This window comes from Myodes glareolus, chromosome 5 (assembly GCF_982192425.1).
Source record: "Myodes glareolus chromosome 5, mMyoGla1.1, whole genome shotgun sequence".
Lineage (NCBI taxonomy): Eukaryota > Metazoa > Chordata > Mammalia > Rodentia > Cricetidae > Myodes > Myodes glareolus.
Window position 1 is genome coordinate 55,314,016 of NC_142030.1, and position 23,107 is coordinate 55,337,122.

The following is a 23,107-nucleotide window of genomic DNA, read 5'->3' on the forward strand; positions in this document are numbered from 1 at the left end:
GGTTGATGGAAGGGGAGAGGGTTAGAGAGAAGGGAGTAGGGGAGGAATGGGGAAAGCTCGGTGGCCTGGGATGGGGGGGGAGGGAGGAAGGATGAATATGGGATCAGGGAAGAATATATTTCAACTAAGGGAGTCATTTTAGGGTTTACAGGAGACTTGATTATATATGGGATCCCAGGTCCAAGGAGAGATCCCCCAGATTGTTCTCTGGACAGAGGGGAGGGTTCCTGAACCCGCCTTGGCCCATAACCATACTGATGTATATTTTGCTTATCACCATAGATCCTTCATCTGGTGAAGGACGGCGATACAGACGGAGACCCACATTGGAGCACCGGACTGAGCCCCCCAAGGTCCAAAGGAGGAGCAGAAGGAGGAAGAACATGAAAAAGGAAATCAGGACTGCGAGGGATGCTATCACCCACTGATACAAGGGAACGGATCTAATGAGAGTTTACCAAGGCCAGTTGGACTGGGACTGAACGAGGACGTGATCTAACCAGATTCTCGGAATTTGGCCGGATTCTCTGAATGTGGCTGGCCCGAAGTCTTTCTGAAAAGCCATTGACTATGATACTGGGACTTGTTTCCTCTGCATATACTGGATTTTGGGGATCCAGTCTGTTTGGAAACTCACCTTCCTGGACCTGGAGGGAGGGGGGAGGAACTTGAACTTCCCACAGGGCAGGAAACCCTGACTGCCCTAAGGGACGAAGAGGGAGGAGGAGAAGGAGTGGGGGGAGTGGGAGGATGTTGGGAAGAGGGGCAGAAATGGAAACTTTTATAATTTAATAAAATTTACTTTCAAAAAAAAAAAAGAAAAGATTAGGAAGCACAACTTTGCTGGAAGAAATGTGTTTCTGGGGGTGGGTTTTGAGGTTTCAAAAACCTGTTCTAACCCCAGACTCTTTCTTCTCCTGCTTTCTGCATTTCTGGATGCAGAACTCTCCACTACTGCTCTCTTTCTGCTGCTTGTGGATACAGATGAACACCTCTCAGCTACTTCTTAAGGTAACGCCTCTGCCCTTGTGCCATTGTGCTCTCTGACGTGATGACAATAGACTAATCCTCTGAACCTGTAAACTAACCTCAATTAAATTCTTTCCTTTATACGAGTTGCTGTGGTCATGATGTCTTTTCACAGCGGTAGAGCACCGACAAGATAGAAGTTGGTACCAGGAGTGGGGTCATCGCTGTGGCATGCATGACTATGCTGCTTGTCAGCAGAATGTGGACTCTGGGACTTTAGATTAGGGAAGATGTTGAACATCTTAATCCCAGATTACTGGGACATACTAGAAAAAGCATGGAAGTCACTGGTGCCAAGAGCAATGTAGTCTAGACATCCCAACTCAAGAGGTTCCAGAGGAGAAGAATATTCGTAAGTGGCCTAGAGGCTGTTCTTATGGTATTTGGTTGAGAGTGTGACTTCTTTCTGTCCTTCTACAAAATTATGCCTGAGGCTAAATTGAAGAGTTTTGGATGAATGGCATCGGCAGAGGAGATTTCAGGACACACTAATATTGATTGTGTCATGTGGGTATTAGTGGTCACTCCTACATGGATCTGTAGTGAAAAGGAGGAAAGCTGTACAAAGAGAAATACAAAAGTAGAGTATGGTCGGAGATTGAAAATCATTTAAAATGTGTCAGGCTCTTTATATATGTGAGGCAATACTATTATTCATGATAATGAAAAAAATTATAAGATAGAAGAGATAACATTGATGATAATCCTAAGGAGGAGGATTACATGAAAAGCCCTTGTTACTGTGTGCATGTTTGCTATATGCTGAGAGGCACACTTCACTTCTCAGGTTGCTGATACAGAAGATATTTTCCCTGGAGTAATGTTGACAGGTGCAATAGTACCACAGGTCTTTGTCATCACCTTCATGATTTGTGGAAAGCTTAGAACATTAGAACTGAGAGAGAATAGGAAGTAGGGGAGAAACGACCATTCTAACCAATGCTGAGCTACCGCCCAACATTATTTCTGCACTGGGTGTGATAACACCAAACAAGTTCAGAGCTTATGACGAAGAGCCGTGTTTGTATACCTTTCCATTCTAATTCTGTACATTAACCCTTCAACCTCCTCGACTCCTTGACTTACCACTTAAGGGTGTACTTCATCTACCAGAAAAACTCATATACACTCCTCAAGATCCTGATGAAGGCAGACTGGTAGCAACTGTCCTAAGGGTAGACTCCTGGCATACCTCAGAGGAGCAAATGTTCACTTCCCCCTTTTGGGTGGCGCTGGAGATTGAACCCCATGGCCTTGCACAGGTTAGGCAGGCATGCTGTCCCTGAGAGCTAGATCTTCTGGTTCATTGCTTCTGTTTCCATGCCAATGTTGATGCCTCTGGCTTTGTGTCTACTGAACTGTGTCTACTGGTATCTTTCTTACTGGACTGTGATCTCAGGAGCCCAGGGGTAGAGAATAGCACCATCTACCTTAGAGTCATAGTGCCCAGCACTCATATAGCACTCTGACAGTGACCTGCATGCCTGTAACCTCAGTGCTGTGGGAGGCAAAGAGAGAAGGTTTCCTAGAGATTGCAGGACATTAGCTTAGCAAGACCCTGCTTAGGAGAATAAAACAGAGCGACTGATCTGGACATCTACTGTCCTCTGGTCCCCACACATATGCAAGGGCACCTCTCCACATACAAATGTGTGCATCACCTCGCTCTCATACACACAGATATGCTCACACACAGCATCTTGAAAAATTTAAAGCTCCTAATAATTTTGGAGAAGGTACTCTTGGTTTTTATATCTTTTTTAGTCCACCAAGAAAGGAGTGTGTCTGTCTGGTGACGAGAAGAAGTGGCTATTGAAAATATATGGGAGGCAGAATGCCCGTTCTGAGCCATAGAAAGGAAGAAAAATGAAAGGCACCGTGGGGAAATAATACTTATTCATATTCTTTTGTTGGTGCTTCCTTGGCAAAAACAATTCTTAAAAGTATGTGTCTGTGTGTCTATGTGTATGTCTATGTGTCTATCCATATATCTATGTGTGTCTGTTTGTATGTGTGTGGCATGTATACGCAGGTTTCTGTGGAGGCTCAGATCCCTGGAGTTGGTGTTAAGGCAGTTATGGGAAGCCATGAGGTATTGAGAATATAACTCAAGTCCTCTTGAAGAGCAACAAAAATTCTTGACCATCAGACTGTCGAAACAGTTACTGGCAAAAACAATCTTTCAAATATTTTAAATTCATGAAATACTTAAACTTACTAAGGTCATCACTCTTCTAATTATTATAACCAGATCAGAGGATGGGATCAGAGAATTTTTACTGATATAGAAGATACTTACCTGTGTTAACTAACAGTCCTTATGTGGTTTCTGATAAAACCCCAAAGTACCAAAGGTTTTAGAACAGCCACTACTCCTCAAGGAGTTCTTGTTTATTTTTAATCTCCCAGCAGTGCCAAAAGCCCACGCAGGCAGCTCCCACAGCCTGTGACCCACGGACAGAGATTCTTCTCTGAATGCTTGACGAAAGCTGCTATTGAGGGGCGCTGAAGGGATTGCACCACTAGGGAGACCTCTTTGTTTTCCTGGCAGTAGGTAGAGCTGGATTGAATTTCTAGCTTTCACCACTGCTGCTTGGTTAATGACGTAATTGTTTTACAACCGTTATATAGTAGAGTAGAGTTTAAAAGGATATTGATAGTCTTTTGTCTAATGATTCCATGGCCAACTAAGTTCAGAAGACATTGAACTGCTGGGGCTTAGAAGTGCCTTTTGAAACACCGTGTTTCTTCCTGGCTTAGTACTTACATTGAATCAGAGTTGTCTGATGATTCGCTTGTCCGTTTCAAGTCGTTTGCCACCCCCATCCCGCCTTATTGTACCCTCGGTGTGTCTGCACCGATGACAGGGAAGGTACTGAGTATGGAATTGATGAATAAATCATGACCTCTGCAGAATCAGGAAGTAACGGTTTGTTGCCAGCATCTGAGTCAGGAGATTCACATTCACTTTAGTAGCCACCACGTGATGTTCTGGACTCTCAGGGTTTCCTGAATACCATTCCCATATCCCTCCTCAGCAGGCTGCCACTCCAAGCTTCCCCAAGTCCCAGGGGAGCTTTGGCTACTGAAGTTGATATGCTGTGTGCTTGAATATTAAAGCCTTCTGCACTCTCTCCAATGTAATCCTGGTGTCTCAGCACTGGCCCTCTGGGACCTCTCCAAGCCATTTAAATGACATTCAGGCAGACCAGGCTGAATTACAAAATCATAGCATTACTAATATGAAACCCCAAGCCTCATATTTTAATATCATATATGAAGTCCTGTCTCATGACCATGATTAATTTAATATGTAAAACAATAGATACCTCAAATTAATACAAAACATTGTAATACAAATGATTCTCATTCAGATTTGAATCCTGCAGACAAAGGCTATAAGTAAATTAGTTTTATTGATCTATATTCATAGAATTATTTAAATGTACCCTCTGGTACTGAGTGCCAGGGGTTTCTCTGATGCTTGCCATTAATGCATTTTTCATTAGTGGCTAGTGCTGGGAAGCCCAAATTTCATTTGGCTGCAAAAGATTAATTTCCTTTTGACAACCATGGCCAGATTAAAAAAAATAAGAAGAAGGGAGAAAGGAGTTGAAAGAGTGACCTAAAGACAGTTCTCAGAACTACAAATTAGAAGACCAGGAAAACACAGATGAAAAACCAAAAACACTGAAAACAACATTATATTGTGTGTGTAGTTTTTTTCTCCCTTCATTGTATGTAGGGGAGGAAACTGACATCTTTAAAACAAATAAACCAGTCTTGTTTTGGTCCTTGGCCGCATCTGAGAACTGGCAACTCTCTTGTAGTTGGTAACTGATGTATTTTCATCTCAGAATCATAAATAGGAAGGTGTGAAGGAAATTCATCTCCAAATGGTTTTGAATTCTTGTATCCTTCCTTTGCCTCTTGAGTGGATTTCCTGAAAGTATTTTCTCATCAACCTCGGAGAAGCACATATAATAATAGGAATAATATAATTAAGGCTAATTAAAGCCATTCAAATTAATTTTGTTTGAAGATTCCTTGGAAAATTCGAAACTCCCATTGAGATAATTGGTACACTCTGGGGAGCCACAGAGCTGAGCTCCTGAACCTGATTGCTGCTTCGATATCCCCAGGAGCAGAGAGTGTGCCTTGCTTTGTCTTCCCCTAGGGTAGTACAGTCATTATGCCAACTCTGTGGGGGACCTTCTAGTTTTTCCTTTTAACTACCTCCTCATTGAACCCCACAACCACTAACCTATTTATTATGACAATGGAATAATATTGATGTGGACTGTGAAGATCAAAAAGGGAAATATTTTTACAAGTGGGTAGAGTAAGCAGTCATTTTTATTATGTGATTTATGAGTCATTAAATGCCTTCCTGCATAAAGCATGTCTCTCTTCTAGTCTTGCCTCAGTGTTAGGATATTCTCTGCCTTTTAGGGGGTTATTTCTTATAGATGGAAGTTCTCTGTATTTTGTAAAAATCTCTTTAAGGTTTAAGGTACCAGTTCCCTTAGGCAGATTCTTTGTAGAAACCACTATTAATGATTAGTGTCACGAAATCTTAATGGTTGGTTTTAAAACACTGTTCCCAAACTGTGGTAGACTTAAAAAAAACTCCTCAAAGATAATTTTTGTTATTTATTTATTTATTTATTTATTTATTTATTTATTTATTGTGTGTGTGTGTGTGTGTGTGTGTGTGTCTATGTGTGTGTGTGTGTGAAGCAACATACCTTTAAAGGTAGGGAGGTAGGAGGACAATTTACAAAAGTCAGTTCTTTCCTTCCGCTAAGTGGGTTCAGGTCATTAGGCTGAAGGGCAGTCACCTTTATCCACTAAGATTTCACTCTCTGCCCCAACAAAGATATCTGCATTTTACTTCTCAGGCATTACATGCTTGCCAGATAATAGAGAATTGCAATTTCAGGTGGAATTAAGATTACTCATTAGTTGATCTGGATAAGAAAATCATTTTGCAGTAGCTGATGGGCTTCGGGTAACCACAAATGGTCTTTAAAGTACAAGAGAGAGGCAAAAAAGAGAAATAATAAGGCAGATGCAATATTATAGGACACATCTTATCTTTGTGGAAAGAATGAAACCATCAACCAGAGAGTCCAGACATCCTACGGAAGCCAGGACACAGATTCTTTCCTAAAGCTGCAAGAAAGTCCCGTTGAAGCCTTTACGTTAGTTCCACACAGCCAATTTTGAACTCCTGATCTTACCTCTCTGAGATAAGGCATCTATGTTATTTTAAGGTAGTAGATTATGTCAGTTTGTTCCAAATGCAGTGGAAACTAACACAAAAGGGGATGGGAACAGGCCAGTCTTTCAAATACACAATCCAGTATTCAGCAATGGGTGGGCAGGAGGGGCTTGAGCAAGCATGGCTGAAAATAAGTGCAATGGAGGGACACTGAGAGGTGGTGCCATGAAGCCTGAGAAGGAGAGGGGTGCTGAGAAGATGGACAGCATGTGGTTATGAAGAGATGCAAGGAGGGATGATCCAAGAGAAAGCAGTGTGGTAAACATGAGGAAGCCTATGGCATAGCTTGATCATCAGTAAATCAAATCTACAATACAAACAATTTGAAGCTGCTTGAGAGTTGCTTTACAACGAGATTTTGGAGCATTTTGGAATTTTAGAGAAGGGATCTTCAACTGGTGAAATCTATGTCATTATTCCCAAACTCAAAAGGAAAATCTGAAATCTGAAAAGCTTCTGGCCCAAGGCCTTATCCCAGCTTGTAATGATTTTCCATTGCTGTGTAGTAAAATTGCTGCAAGCTTAGAGACTTAAAGTAACACATTTGTCATTTCACAGTATGCTGTGGTTTGGGAGCCTAGAATTGCCTAGCTGAATCTGCTGATGGCTTCATAACTGACCACCAAAGGAAGGTATATAGTCTTTCCTGGTCTGTGCACTCATCAGAGGAGAAGGCACTTTCACGTTCAGTCATGTTGTTGGTAGGATTTATCTGAATGGTGGTATTGCTGCAGATTCTCCATCCATCCATCCACCCATCCCAGTGCCAGGGACCAAACCCTTGCTCTTGTTCTTTCGAGGAATCCTCAGACTCTCTAAAGACCCTGACTTTTTGGTGGTTATTTTCTGGAGAGAACCCTCACATCTTAGAAGCTTACAAATTCCTTCATAAAAGAGTCTCCCAAGTATAGCGAGCCATAAAGTAGCCAAGAGGAAGTCATGCCAATGTATGCATCTTGTACTGAACTAATTCTTAGGAACAAGTCCCAGAAATCTTCTCCAGCACGCAGGGAAGGAATTACACAAAGACATAGGCAACAGGAAATGTGAATCATTGGAGATCAACACTGTGTTTGTTTGTTTGATTTTTCTTTTAGCCACTGGTACCATTCAGACTTGATGTACGTCTTTACCCAGGTTATGTATCTTTAGGAGTCTTTTTACTATATAGCTGATGACTTCTCTCACAATAAAATGGTAGAATTGATTCTTTCAAAAATTTCAAAAATTCAAACATTTTACATCCTTCAAAATGGCAGCTATTGGAGCCCAAGTAGGGTCCATGTATTTTTAGGAATGAGCAATTCTTGATTGGTATTTATTAGATAGTGATTGCCAGAATCTGGACAAGCTACTAACCAAAGCACACTACCAGCAACAGACTCTTTCTTACAGACCTGACAGGGAAATGTCAAGCCCCACACCCGTCTGTGAATCTCCCACTCTTTAGGAGGCTGACTTTTTTGCTGTCAGGACTCCAGAAGAATAACAGATGCCAATCTCATTTACCCTAAGTTTACTGACCCCAGGCTGCCAGACTCTGGAACAACAGAAGGTTAGAGGCAACACATCCTTCACCCACATGATGGGTACAATGTCTTAATTAAATATGTCCCCTCTCTTCTACACCCTCGGTCACACTTTCCTTAACTGCGATTCCCTCCTCTGCCTCCCACCACTCAGGAATCAAGAACATCCTACCTTCAGCCCCATGCTTTGAACTTGTCATCCACAGGCATGAAACCTGCCCCCTCCTTTGAAATCTGTCATAAGAGAACCCCCACTCTGCCACATGGGCCTGCATTCTCCCCAAAGCCCCTGGCATGGTGTTTGTCTATCTATGGCGTTGAAGCCTCAACTGACTTCAGAGGCTGTTGTCTGTCTCAATACCATTAATAATTGAATTATTCTTACCCAAAAGACAATCTACTTCAGTGTCCCTCTTGAGCATCCAAACTGAAGCCTTCTGATGACAAACCGCATACAAAGATGAACTGGACAGAGTTTCATTCTACGTTACCCTCCCATCTTCCATTTCCTTCTTTCATGTTCAGTCTTTGACTTTTTCTTTTAGCTTTTTCACTCCCTGAAAATTATATGGACCTTCCGTCTCTTCCTTAGAGTTGGTAGCTTTTTAGATTGAAAAGCAATGACGTATGTTCAACTCCCTAGACAGCTTCTTGGTTGAAGCAGGTGTCTCTGTGCACATGGCAGGTTGAACAGCACAGAAGTCCTTTTTGTGGCAGTGGTTGTAGAACCTTTAGTGTTGTGATAGTGAGATTCAGTAGTAAAATAGAACTTCCAAGACAGATTTTAAGGGAATGTATGTGGTCTAACGTAACATGAGGGCCTGCTTTTGGGGGTATTTCTGTCTTCCCACCAATCCTCACAGTCATTTAAATCCCAAAGAAACCACAGAGAGAGTCTGCATTAGTTATAAACTGATTGGACCATTAGCTCAGGCTTAATATCAGCTCTTTTTTCTAATTTATTTATTTATTAAAAATTTCCACCTCCTCCTTGCCTCCCTTTTCCCTTCCCCTCCCCCTACCCCTCCCTCTCTAGTCCTAAGAGCAGTCAGGGTTCCCTGCCCTGTGGGAAGTTCAAAGTCCTCCCCACTCAATCCAGGTCTATAAAGGTAAGCATCTAAACAAACCAGGCTCCCACAAAGTCAGTCCATGCAGTAGAATTAAAACCCAGAGCCATTGTCCTTGGCTTCTCAGTCAGCCTTCATTGCCAGCCACATTCAGAATGTCCAGTTTGATCACATGCTCCATCACTCCCAGTCCAGCTGGCCTTGGTGAGCTCCCATTAGATCAGTCCCACTGTGTCAGTGGGTGGACGCACCCCTCATGGTCCTGATTTTCTTGCTCGTGTTCTCCCTCCTTCTACTCCTCATTTGGATCTTGGGAGCTAAGTTCAGAGCTCCAATGTGGGTCTCTGTCTCTATCTCCATATATCGCCAGATGAAGACTCTATGGTGCTATGCAAGATATTCATCAGTGTGACAAGGCTAGTTCAGGCACCCTCTCCTCTGCTGCCCAAGGAACAATATGGGGACCTCTCCTTGAACCTGGGAACCCCTTGAGAGTCAAGTCTCTTGCAAACCCTAAAATGGCTCCCTTAATTAAGATATTTACTTCCCTGTTCCTAAATCCACCCTTCTGCCATCCCACCCATCCCATTCCCCCAATCTCTCCCAAATCCTCCCCTTCTCCCTTCTCTCTACCCATCTCTGCTTACATCTACCCCCCACACCTCTGTGCACCCAAGTTTTGCCTGGCAATCTTGTCTACTTCCAATATCCAGGAGGATAGCTATAAGATTTTCTTTGGGTTCACTTTCTTATTTAGCTTCTCTAGGATCATGAATTATAGGCTCAATGTCCTTTAATTATGGCTAGAATCCACTTATGAGTGAGTACATACCATATTCCTTTGTTTCAATAGCCTGCTGGCAACAAGGTAGGCCTTTTGTCAGTGAGGTCCCTGGCAAGCAAGGGGCACTGATCCTGTAGCAGAAGATCCATCAGAGGGGTGAGTGTGCTCCTGACCCATGGCAGAAGCCCAGAAATGGAGCACAGACATTCCCCTACCCCCTTAACTCCCTGGTCATGCTGCAGGGGCTGCTCTACCCTGCTATGCCCTCTCTCCTCCTATCCCATCCCAGCTTTCACCCAGGACCCCCTTCCCTTCTTCCTCCCTTCCTGGGGCCATAAAATCCCCCACCTCAGCCTGTTTGGGTGCTGAGATGGGTGGTGAGTGCAACCAGGCAGGCAGGGGTTCCTTGGTTTCCATAGCCTGCCAGCAGTAAGGTAGTTCTCTTGTCAGTGAGGTCCCTGGCCAACAAGGGAACCTGACCCTGTACCAGAAGATCCATTGGAGAGCATTTGAAGGAAGAGATGGGCAGGCGCCAAGGCAAGAATTCCTCCAACAATCTGAAAAACAACATGAAAACACCAGAACCCAGAGATCTTACAACAGAAGGACTTGAACACCCTAATCCAGAAGTTGAAAAAATTGGCATTATGAAAGTGATAGAGTCTCTTAAACAGGATATGAAAAACTCCTTTAAAGAAATGGATGAGAAGCATAGCAAAAAGTTTGAAGAAATGAGTAAATCCATAAGTGATATCCTGGGAAACCAATAAAAAACAATCAAACAGGTAATGGAAACAGTTCAAGAATTGAAAACTGAAATGGAGGCAATGAAGAAAACACAAACCAAGGGCTGGCTGGATATGGAAAATCTAGGTAAACGAACAGAGACTACAGAAACAAGCATAACCAATAGAATACAAGACATAGAATAATGAATCTCAGATTCGGAAGATACCATAGAGAAAATAAACCCACTGATCAAAGAAAATAGCAAATTCAACAAATTTTCATCACAAAACATTCAGGAAATCTGGGACACATTAAAAAGACCAAACTTAAGAATAATAGGGGTAGAAGAAGGAGAAGAATTGCAGATCAAAGGCCCAGAAAATATATTCAACAAAATTATAGAAGAAAACTTTCCCAACCTAAAGAAAGATATTCTCATGAAGGTTGAAGAAGCATACAGAACACTGAATAGACTGGATCAAAAAAAAATCCCCTCACCATATAATAATCAAAACACAAAACATACAAATTAAAGAAAGAATATTAAGAGCTGCAAAGAAAAAAGGTCAAGTAACTTATAAAGGTAAACCTATCAGACTTACACCAGACTTCTCTATGGAAACCATGAAAGCCAGATGGTCCTGGATAGAGGTACTGCCGAAACTAAGAGATCATGGATGCAAGCCCAGACTATTATACCCAGCCAAGCTATCATTCACTATCAATGGAGAAAACAAAATATTTCAGGATAAAAACAAATTTAAACATTACATAGTCACAAACCCAGCCTTACAGAAAGTAATAGAAGGAAATCACAACCTAAGGAATCCGACATTGCCAACACTACCTGCAATAACTCAGACATCTAATGACCTTTCACAAGCACAGCTCAAAGAAATGAAACACACAAACTTGTATGAGCTCTTATAACTTATATTAGCCCATTATTCTATTATATGTTAGCCACATGGCTCAGTATATTTTTCAGGGGGGCAGGTCACATCCTGCTTCTTTGGTGTCTGGACAGAACTTGGGAGAGAGCTTCCTTCTTCCCAGAATTCTCCTGTTCTCATTGCCCTGCCTCTACTTCCTGTCTGGTTTTCCTGCCTAGACTTCCTGCCTGGCTACTGGCCAATCAGCATTTATTTAAAACGTAGTTGACAGAATACAGAATTGTCCTGCACCAATCTAACATATTAGGAACTTGATTAAAGAATCTTTTATGTAAGAAAAATAAAACAGATCTGTAAATATGGTAAGCCAGTAAGGTGTCTGTTTCTAATTTCTCATATAAGTAGGTTTTGTGAAAAACTTATAATTTCCACTGACCAGAGAGCTCCTTAATGTATGTTGAGTGAGTACTCAATTGAATTAGAATTCTGACTCATTGTCATAGAAGAGTAATTCTTTTTTAATTTTCTTTTTTATTGTACTATACATTTTCTACTCTCCATTCCCTTTCTCTCATCTCCCTCCCTCTCCTCTCCATGGGGGTCACTGATTCGTGGGCTTTACCTGAGAAAATGAGGGTGATCTCAGTTTCCCACACAGCTTGGCATTGATATGTTCTACACTATTTTAGGTGAGACAAGATCCACATTGGGTTGTAGAAACCATGATAACTATACAGAAGGTGTTAATGAGAAAAGAAAAGATAGCTGGGCTTAATTGAGTTTCTTCACATTTTCAAGATTGTACTCTGAGTTTGGCTTGGTGGTATTCATCACATTATTCCTGCAATCTAAGAAGTGGGAGTTGATTTTCAGCAGAATACACCACTTTCTGAAAATTCTGACTCATCCTCCTTTTGCATTGAAGGTATCAAATTACTATTACCAGAAGTTTAAATTAACTTGGACTTTGTCAGACAAGCCATGGGAAATCAGGGAGTAAAGAAGTATAACCTTAACCATACTAAGAACAAAATGAAATGGTTCTCTGTGTGTTCAAGTTGTGTATATTTTATATGGAGTGTGTGTGAGAGTGTGTGTTGTTTGTGGTATGTATGCATGCTGTGTCTGTATGTTATGTTTGTTGTGTGTGTCTGTATGACATGTATGGGGATGTATATGCATATATATTGTCTTAGTGGCTTTTTTCTCACTCTTTCTGAGTTGACTGGTAGAGAAAATGTGGATGTCACAGCCCAATCTGATGTGAAGTTGGCCTCCGTAGAGAGCAGCTAAGATTTCGTGGGTCATTGTTCATTTCCAACTTCTATGTGGGTTTTCGAGTTTCAGGCAACCACTGATTGCTTTAAAATAATAGTGTCTAACTTGATCACGGATTTTATTCAATTAGTCTACTGCTTTATAGCAGTCTATCAGCTGTACTCCAGCAAGAAGGATTAAACTCATGAGCAGGTAGATGTGTAATCTCAGAGTTCTAGGAGTTTGAGTGTGGCTGGTGTCTAGGTCTGACTCCTGTGATCTTTAGATGCACAGCACATAGTCATATGAAGTGCTTCACCAGGCCACAGAATTGTTCTCAATAAGAGCTAAATAAATCACTGGCCTAGAGGACACCGTGAATGGGGAAGTTCTCTATTGTTTGGATCCTAGATTAAGAATGGCAACAAAAATGTGAAGTGTACCCTCAGTGGAATTTTACTCATCTGTAAAAATTATGAAGTTATTAAATTTGGAGTGGATCTGGAAATTATTGCAACAAAGTACCCCAGACTCATAAAAACATCCTGCCCCACATATACATCCTAGTGTTTGGTGATTAAATATATGTGTGTATGTGTGTATGATTGCATGCATGGGTTATGAAACTAGAAAGGGGACCACAGAAAGGGGAAAGGGAGTGTTGAGGAAGCAGAGGGATGTAGGAGGACATAGGTAACAGGAAAATGGGAAGAAGGTTGCTAGGAGTGTTGGCAGACAAAGAGGACAGGGAAATGGGGGGGGGAGAAGAGGGAGGAGGAGGGTCAATAAAGACAAATTATGTTTGAAAAATTCATATCAAGCAATATTTTGTATGCTAATTTAAGAAATTAAAAAATAATAGATGGGGGAAATAAAATTATACACTAAAATGTGACTTTTAAAAAATGCCTTATTTTGTGAGCATTGGTAAGCAACTCCCTGCTCACCCTATTGTCAGCTCTTCAATTATTGCATGAATTTCACTGCATTCATTGTGGTTTGTCCATTTTCTTCCTTTTTTTCTAGGGGGAGTAGTGAGGCCGGGGTTGAGTATTTCTAAATTCTGAGTATATATCAGTAGAATGATATTTCATTAAACATTTCTGTTATGGTTGAAAAATGAATGGCTCATTTATCCTTATATACATGAAAATGGATAGCAATGGACAAATAAGGATTTTGAAAACACAGTCAAGTTTTATTCCTTTAGAGGCAGTTAAGAACACTATACCATGTACTAAAGTATTGCAATATGGAGCAGTGGGCTGTGTTCCACCACCCAGCTCCCCACTAGCTTTACCTGAAATAATTATATGGAAACCGTATTCTTTTAAACACTGCCTGGCCCATTATCTCCAGCCTCTTATTGGCTAACTCTTATATCTTGACTAACCCATGTCTAATAATCTGTATGTCACCACGAGGTTGTGGCTTACCAGGAAAGATTCAGCGTGTCTGACCTGGCAGCTTCATGGTGGGAAACTCTCTGACTCTGCTTTCTTCCTCCCAGAATTCAGTTCTGTCTTCCCCGCCTACCCATGTTCTGACCTATCAGGCCAGGCAGTTTTCTTTATTAATTAACCAATGAAAACAACAGATAGAAAGAAGACACACCTACATCATTTCCCCTTTTTCTGTTTAAATAAAAAGAAAGGCTTTCATTTTAATATAGTAAAATTACATATAACAAAACAGTTATCAAGCAAGAATAACAGTTACAATATTCATATCTACTTTATCTTTTATCATAACTAAGGAAAACTATAACTATCTATCCATTCTTCAACTCTATCAAAGATTCCAGAAGGATATACTATTACCTAAGTAAACAAGAAATAAGCAACTTCCAAACTCTAGAAATGACAGAGACATCTTGCTGCCTAGACAGTCACCCAAAGTTCCCCTGTACCATTGGGGCATCCATCTTCAGTCTTCAGGCCCATAGTATCCAGCAGACATTTCCATGAAGCAGGAAATTTCAAAGGCAGTTCAGTCACTATCTGCTGTGTCCTGCAGAATGTCTCGCAGACTCATAAATCAGGAATCCCAAAAGACCATCTCACCTTTAGGCAAGTTCAGCAGTCCTCTCTCTGCAGGTTCTTTATGTCCAGTTTGTGCAACAGTCCAGGCAAGATCAGTTTCTTGTCCAAATGGCTATCAAACTCCATAAGGAGCCTCTTTGATGCCCATCTTCCTCTTGAAGTAGATTGGTGCTGCCAGAAGCAGATGTGTCTCATTGTCATGAAAAGCCCTAAGTTATTAAAACATTAACTGCCATAGTCTGTAGTCTTTGAAAGATATGAAGAATGCCTATCTGAAATATATCTATGCACATCTAGAAAATCTAACTAACATGACTACAAGCTTGACTATTATTGATGATTATCCATTAACAACCTATATTTCCCAATTATTTATTACATTTTAAATGAACTACCTAATCACAATACTTTAATCAAGATCAGAAATACATATACATATAACAAAATTGACCTTAAAATCCATACCAATTCAAATTATTCATATCTATATCATATCTCCCTTTAAATGTAAAAGAACATTTATAAGCGATATTTGTGTGTATGGGTGCAGTTATTTCTCTCCAAACTGCTTCATGCTGAATGGGAGCGCTGTTTTTCAGGTCTTTTATGGTATAACCTGTGTGCTAGATTCATCTCGGTTGGCAGTTGAGTGGAGTAATTTTTTGAAGGTGTTCATAGCAACCTTTCAAGAGGGCGTGGTTTTTCATACCATATTGGGATAGAAGCAATCCATAGGGTCTCATCCTCTGTGAAAACAAAAGAAGGATCTCCTTTTCAAAGCATCATATTTTTAGACCCAAATCCTGAAGTCAAGATACCCTTAGAACATGTATGTTGGATCAGCTTAGCATCCCAAACAATGAAATGTCTCTCTGTATTTAGCTCCTTACCAGTTAAAAATTTTAAAGAAAACACAATGATACAAAGAATCCAGAGGCTTCATGAATTTTCTATTTTTACGAGGGTTATTTTCCTTCATTTCTTTTAATCTATAACAATCTATACTCTGTCTCTTTAAAGACTTTATCCTTTTTTTTAAAGGCATTAACTTTATTCTCTATATTCTTTTTCTTCTCTCTCCCAAGCCTACCTACATTCATCCTACACTGTGACCCATTTAGAAGTCTTTTATATCTGAATCTGTCCTATTGTGAATCTGTAATTTTTTGCTATCCAGGAGCATTTTTGTTTTGCATTTTTAAATCAATAAGCACTTAATAATCTAAGCTGTGACATTCCTAGGTCAAAAACAGGTACTGCCTGCTTGCCCTGCCCAGCCCAACATGGTGGAGCTGCTTGTGCCTCTGAGCCTTGCACATTGCCCTGCTAGCATGGCGGAGGCGTTTGTGCCTCTGAGCTGCAGCATGCAATGGCCCTCTTTTTAGGCACACAGTGAGTCTAGTTGCCATCAAACAAATCATAGCACTTTACTCCAAATGTTCCATTCAAAAGCTCTGTCTCCTGCAGGAGCCAGACAGAGATCGCAATGGCGGCACAGCCCAGAAACTTGTATTTCAATGCTGCCATTTTAAGTAGATTTGATCCCGCTGGCTACTCAGGCAGTAAGAGCTGAGCCACGGGATGGTCTCACCTACTTTGTTCCCTACCCCGAGTGGGCACACAAACGTCCGGGCCCAGAAATGCTCCATAGCCGGAGTTTGCACCAGCAGCAGGGCCCAGGAAGCTGTGTTTTAAAATGGCACAGCTTTTTTTCAGATGCTAATGCTGAAACAGGAAATCTCTCTACAGCACGCCCTAGCAAACAGCAAAATCTGTGTTAAACTCTCTTTCCCTTACTTTTAAGCTCTCTCAGGTTTTTATGTGGAGTTCATTACAAAGCTGGGCACCAATCTGTTGTAATATGGAGCGGCGGGCTATGTCCCACCACCCAGCTCCCGACTAGCTTTACCCGAAATAATTACACAGAAACCATATTCTTTTAAACACTGCCTGGCCCATTATCTCCTGCCTCTTATTGGCTAACTCTTACATCTTGACTCAACCCATTTCTAATAATCTGTATGTCACCACAAGGTTGTGACTTACCAGGAAAGATTCAGCATGTCTCACCTGGCAGCTTCATGGCGGGCGGCTCTCTGACTGCTTCTTTCTCCCACAATTCTGTTCTGTCTTCCTCGCCTACCTATGTTCTGACCTATCAGGCCCGGCATTTTTCTTTATTAATTAACCAATGAAAATAACAGATAGAAAGAAGACACACCTACTACTGCTCCAGCGTGGGCTGGAACCACGAATCTTGGCAGAGGGTGTCCAGGCTGAATGAATCCACAAAACACGAGGTTGAGGTGGAATAGCTTCTTTATTGTTCTGCTGGGGCTAACATTTATACCATGGCACCAAAAGAGGAAGGGCTGTGAAGGGACTGTCACCTGACCCCAGGAGGGACTGTCACCTGACCCCAGCAGGGATCAAGGAATGATCATGTGCACTCAAACTTCCTTATCCAACTCCAGGAGCAGAGGGAAGTTATTATGTTTTCTTTGCAGATAAGCACCTCAAATGGGGGCAGGGAAATGTAACTTGGGGCTGCAATTCCCACAACCTACATCACTAAAGCTTTCCCCTTGGGCTCCCTTCAGCTAGTTGTTTCACCTGTGTAGCCTGCAGCCCTAGTGTCCAATGAGTACCTGCTCTTGGACAACCAACCCCTGGAGCCTGGAACCCGCAAAGGGCTGTGTTCATAAAACTTGAGCAGAAGAGCAGATTTATTGAGTTGTTGAAACACCATAACAACACAACTTAGGGAGAAATGCTTTCTTCTGACTTAAAGTTTGAGGGGTACAGTTCACCTTGCATGGAAGAATAATCGGAGGAAACACTGAGGGACGACCGTTGGTCATTTTGCCTCAGCTGTCAGGAAGCAAAGAATGAACAGGAAACGGGTTGAGCTATAAAGCATCAAGCCCCACACCCTGGGGTTCCATTTCTTCCAGCCAGGCTTCACCTTCTAAGGGTTCTACACCCTTTCCAAATGGTGTAGCTGGCTGAGGACAAAGTGTTTGAACATGAGCCATCTCTTTAGGCTGCCACTGACTGTACTACTCTACCAGAAGAATCTGGAACCTAAGACAATGAGATTTAAAAACAATAGAAAGAGTGTCACAAGTAAAGTATCAGCTTTCCTTCAAACTGATGTTTTGTGTATTTTAATACAAACTAGGCATTTTTGAAAGAATGCTATGCTTTATTGAGTACTTTTTATGGTGCATATTATTTAAGACTTCACAGCCATCCTAAGACATGGCTAATACCTGCCACCCCAGGATAGAACTAGCATTAGCATGCCACAGGAAGAAGAAATGGACTGAACATGAAAATAACAAGAGAGAAAGAATTGCTGACTTTATGCCAGTGAACTATCTCTTGCTTCTAGTAAGGAGTTATGCCAAGGGTCCATGGAAGGTCTCAGCAGCTTGAAGACAGTCCTAACTTTTACATTGTGAAGTTTTCAGTTTTTTATTTGTTTATTTAGTTAGTTAATTTTTGGTGCAGGATCCAGTGTGTCTGTGTTACTGGAAGAAGTGTTTACTAACAGAAGTCATGGGTATGCATGTATCTTTGCATTACTTAGTTTTGTTTTTTCTCTGGACAATAATGTGTAAAAACTTAACTCATGTTCTAATGAGTAAATATATTAGTCTCTGAATTTTTCTGGGAAAAGTTATTAGCATACTTTTGCTTATTGTGACCAGTCAGAGGAAACAATAACCAGGATTTAAAAGGCTTTGTTGTGAGAAGATACTGGGGGACCAGTCACTTGCAAATAAGTTTGATTTGCGTGTTTCTAAATAACTTGATTGCTAATGTTCTCTCTCTCTCTCTCTCTCTCTCTCTCTCTCTCTCTCTCTCTCTTCCCCTTTCTCTCTCACTCTACCTTCCTTCCTCCCTCTATTCTATCCCTTCTTCCCCCCTCTCTTTCTCTCACTCAGAACACTGGGTTCAGAAGACAATGTCTGTGATACAACTATGATTTATAATGTTGCTTATACAGCAAGTTCTGTCTTATTCCCTCCTTTTTACAGACCCTGCAAGTCAGGAGTGAGCAAAGAAATAAAGAGCTATAGGAAATCTCTTTTCCTCAGAAACCTTGAACTCTGTAGGCTGTAGATGGCCCTTGGACATAAACTCATAAAGAAGGGGGTATTTTTGTGTGAAAACTCCTGGCAGTACCTCCTGTAGAAAGAGGAGCAGTGGGCCACCTTCCACCACCTGGCTCCCGGCTAGCTTTATCTGAAATAATTACACGGAAACTGTATTCTTTTAAACACTGCCTAGCCCATTATATCTAGTCTCTTATTGGCTAACTCTCACATCTTGACTCAACCCATTTCTAATAATCTGTATGTCACCACGAGCTCGTGGCTTACTGGAAAAGATTCAGCATGTCTGACCTGGCAGGTTCATGGCAGGCAGCTCCCTGACTCTGCCTGACTTTGCTTCTTTCTCCCAGCATTCTGTTCTGTCTTCTCCACCTACCTATGTTCTGACCTATCAGGCCAGGCAGTTTTCTTTATTAATTAACCAATGAAAGCAACAGATAGATAGAAGACTCTCCTACATCAACCTGCCTGCAACCCTTGTCTGATCCTCCAGGAAGTGTCTGTATACAAACTTGTGATAATACTACAGAGTCTTACAGAACAGCAGGGAATGAAATAGAAGCAGCATTGTTAAAGTTCCTGGGACTGTGTCTGAAACTTGTTTAGTCCTCAACAAAGAAGATGCTGAGATACATGCGAGTACTTCCTACTCAGCATCCGTTTTCACTTTCACCTGAGGGAGGAGAACAGGTTCATCCCAAAGGGCTCACTGGGCAAAGATGGTCTTTCTTTCTTGCTGCTTCTGCAACTGGTGGAGGTGAGGCAGCCATTCTAAACCACATTGATGATGAGAATGAAATCCTGCTGAACATTCAAATAGGAGGAATCCTGCCCTTAGTTATTTGGATTTCTTTGTCTCAACTCTGGATCATTTGCCTTTAGAATTCTTTTAAGGACAATTAAAGTGTAGCCCCTGCCTTATTTGAGTCATAACCATTGCAGTGCTGTAGTTATGACACACCGTCATACCACTCACAGTTATAGCATCATTTGTAATTAGGAACAGTGGACTCCATTAGGGGAACAGGTCATTCAGATATCCTTGCTGGCTAAGTGTTCCATATCGGCAAGCTCCCAGGGAGTGGAGCAGACAGTGCACATTATGAGAAATCAATGGAGGCAAAGTTGCAGTTAGTCCCATACCTCCGTGAATCCCACAAGGAAATCCAGGCAGAGAAACCTGTTCCATACAAAGTCAAACATTCTGGAAATTTCTCAAAGCCCGATAGCTTCATCTGCTCTTTTTCTTGAGTTAATAAATGGTTTCTTCACCTAACATATTTTAGACTTTGCCTTTTGGTCACTCCTCAAATCCTGTCTCTGCGTCCATAACTCATGTCTATCTTCTGAAGTGTTACTGGGGTGTTAGGGACTCTGCTTGTCATTTCCATAACCACCTCTCCAGCACCCCCTCCCCTGTGCCCAACACCCAAATAATTAGTAGATAAGAAGTGGCTGCACAGAGAGTACTCTTTTGTTTCAGTGTCCAACTAGCACAAGAAGTCTAGATTTCAAGCCTCAACTATATCACAGTCAAGACATCACAAAGTGATCCAAGGATTGTGTTTGGCAGAATTTACTGCAGAGAAAAATTAACCACTTTTTATTTTTCTGTTCAAAGAAATAAAAGACTCCTTAATCCATTTTCTTAGATGATACTGGAGGAATTTCTGTGGACACAAAAAGCCAGCATACAGGGAACATCTCACCTTCTCTGAAGCAGACAGGAACCTCCTTGAGCCAGGTGATTATGCTCTGATTATCTGCATGCTTGGAAATATCCGTAATAAAATAATTTTATAAATATGGTGGTGTTTTCATTTATCAACAATATGTTAACTCAGATTTTTAAGGAACACTTATTATTAATTACTTTATTTATTCACTCCTTCTTAAATTCTCATCCTTAAATTGGTTGACTTGAATCACATTATTTTTACATTAAAGAGATACTATGACATATCAGACTAGATGGAAGAATCACAAGAAAAAATATCCCCTATAATTTGAGAATAATGCACTATGGGAATTCTTCCAGGAAAACTGAACATGAATTCTAACAAATAAAGTTTCAAATTTTCACAACTTACAATCCGGAACAAGTTCTTAGTATGCCTGCCTATAAGCCAAGTGTAGTCTTCATCGCTGGTCACTCAAATGTCTTTAGAATGTTTTAATGTCTCAATTACTACTCAATTACTTTCCTATCACTGACCTAAATGAGGAAACTTTCAGTTGTATATCTCCCCTTTCTTAAGCCTGCATCTTTAAAAGATAGTTTATTATTTATTTGTTTGTTTATTTATTTTATGTATGTGAGTGTGCCTGCTTGTCTGTATGTGCACCACGTGCATGTTGGTACCTGCAGGAGCCAGAAGGACGTTGTATCTTCCGGACAAAAGGATTATAGGAAATTGTGCACCACCAAGTATGGGTGCTTGGAACTGGTGCTGGGTTTCTGTAAAGGAAGCAAGTACACTTACCTGCTGAGGCGTCTCTCCAGGCCTACAATTCTGATTTTGAAAAAATATTTTATCATTGGAATCTCTGAGCATGCAGAAAACCAGAGTGTAACCACCCAGTTTCAATAAGCACAACATTTGGTTTGTTTGTTTTTTCATTTCTTGCCAGTTTTGTTTACTTATTAATTTTTCTGCTGTATAATTTGAATCAAATACTGACTTAATTTTACTTCCAATTTTGTCTTCCCTGGGATAAATGCTATTAGAGTTTCCCATTGTCTGTGCCTTTGCTTTCCAGAGCTCCAGTTAGTCACCGTCCACCATGCGCCAAACCTATAAAATGGAGAATTCCAGAAATACACACTTCATAGGTTTTAAATCACTTGTCATTCTGAACAAGGTGATAGACTCTTCCACCATCCTGGAACATCCCATGTAGACCTTGAGTCATCCTTCTGTCCAGTGTATGCATTTTGTAGAAGCTACTCACCCACTAGCACTTAATAAACAGACCAGTCTTGGGTTATCAAACTTACTGTACAGTGGATGTATACAGATAACTCTTACTTTGGTTAGTGATGTCACCAAACGTAAGAATGGCAATGCTGGCTATTTGCATATAATATAAGTAAGTCATAGCATACTTTTTTAAGAGAAGAGGTGTAAGTACTCAGAAAGGAATCCCCTCAAATTCATATGCTGAAGTTGCTAAAGTTATGCCATAAGAACACCTCTTTGAAATTGTTTAAAAGGAAAAAGGAAATTCTGCAAGTTTGCGATCACACTTCAGGTTGTAAATGCCAAGGTGCATGATAAGAGCTCAATCAAGATGCAAAAAGCAGTAGATTTGTATATATTAGTGCATGATAGGGAATAGACCTGTGGCGCGTTGTCTATGGTCTCAGGTGGTGGGGGCCTCAGGATTCTGCATCCCCTTCAGATAAAGAAGACCACTTTACTACCCCTAATGCATTTTTAATGATTCCTTAGTGTCATTTAATATCCAGTACACATTACATTGCCTCATTTGTCTAATATATATTTTTTATGATTGGCATGTTCATTTAGAATGTGAGCAATTCCTGCTTACTGCATTTGATTACATGTGTTAATTCATTTAAAGCTGCTCTTGATCTGGAACTGGATTTTCCCTTGTATTGAGCTATTGATGGTCTTGGAGGAAGTGGAGAAGAGTTCACATTTGGCATCTGCTTTGTTTATCACGTAACTAATATCTACATTTATTGTATTTTCTATAGACCAAGAGTGACATTAAAACTTTGATCGGACTCCAAATGTACTTATTTTTGGAATTTCATTATTGGTGTTGTGTTGGTGGTATCTCACATTTGGAGGGTAACAGTGTTTGCTGAGAATAAAGTTGATCAGGCATCCAGTCATTCTAAGGCTTTGACTCAATGACCCCTTTGTGCAAGGAGAGAATACGCAACCATTCAGCCTCTACCCTGCTGTCTCAGTGCTGGTGGTCACTTCATAGTGTGTTCTTAAGGGCTGGAGTTTTGACCAGTGATGGAAAACTTCCCTGGCATGCACAGAACCCTAGACTTGATCTTAACACGGGGGAGAAGTGACAGAGGGGAAAGGAAGAGAAGGGGGAGAAAAGAACAAATAATTTTTAAATTTAGGTTTCTAGAAGCAATATGAAAAACAGCGACTCAAGCCCATCTTCTAAGCTGGCTGGCTCCTATAAAGAATTTAGGGAGGGGTGTGCATTAGCCTCTGAGGGATCGACCTTTAAAGACATTAGAGGTCAAATTATTCTGAATTCTTTTTTTTTCTTTGTTTTTTTCTTTTATTCTGAATTCTTATGTCAGTATATAATTGGGCCTAACTTTAGGAGTTATTAGAAAAACTGAGAGAGATTGATCAGCTCACTTGGGGCAGAATAT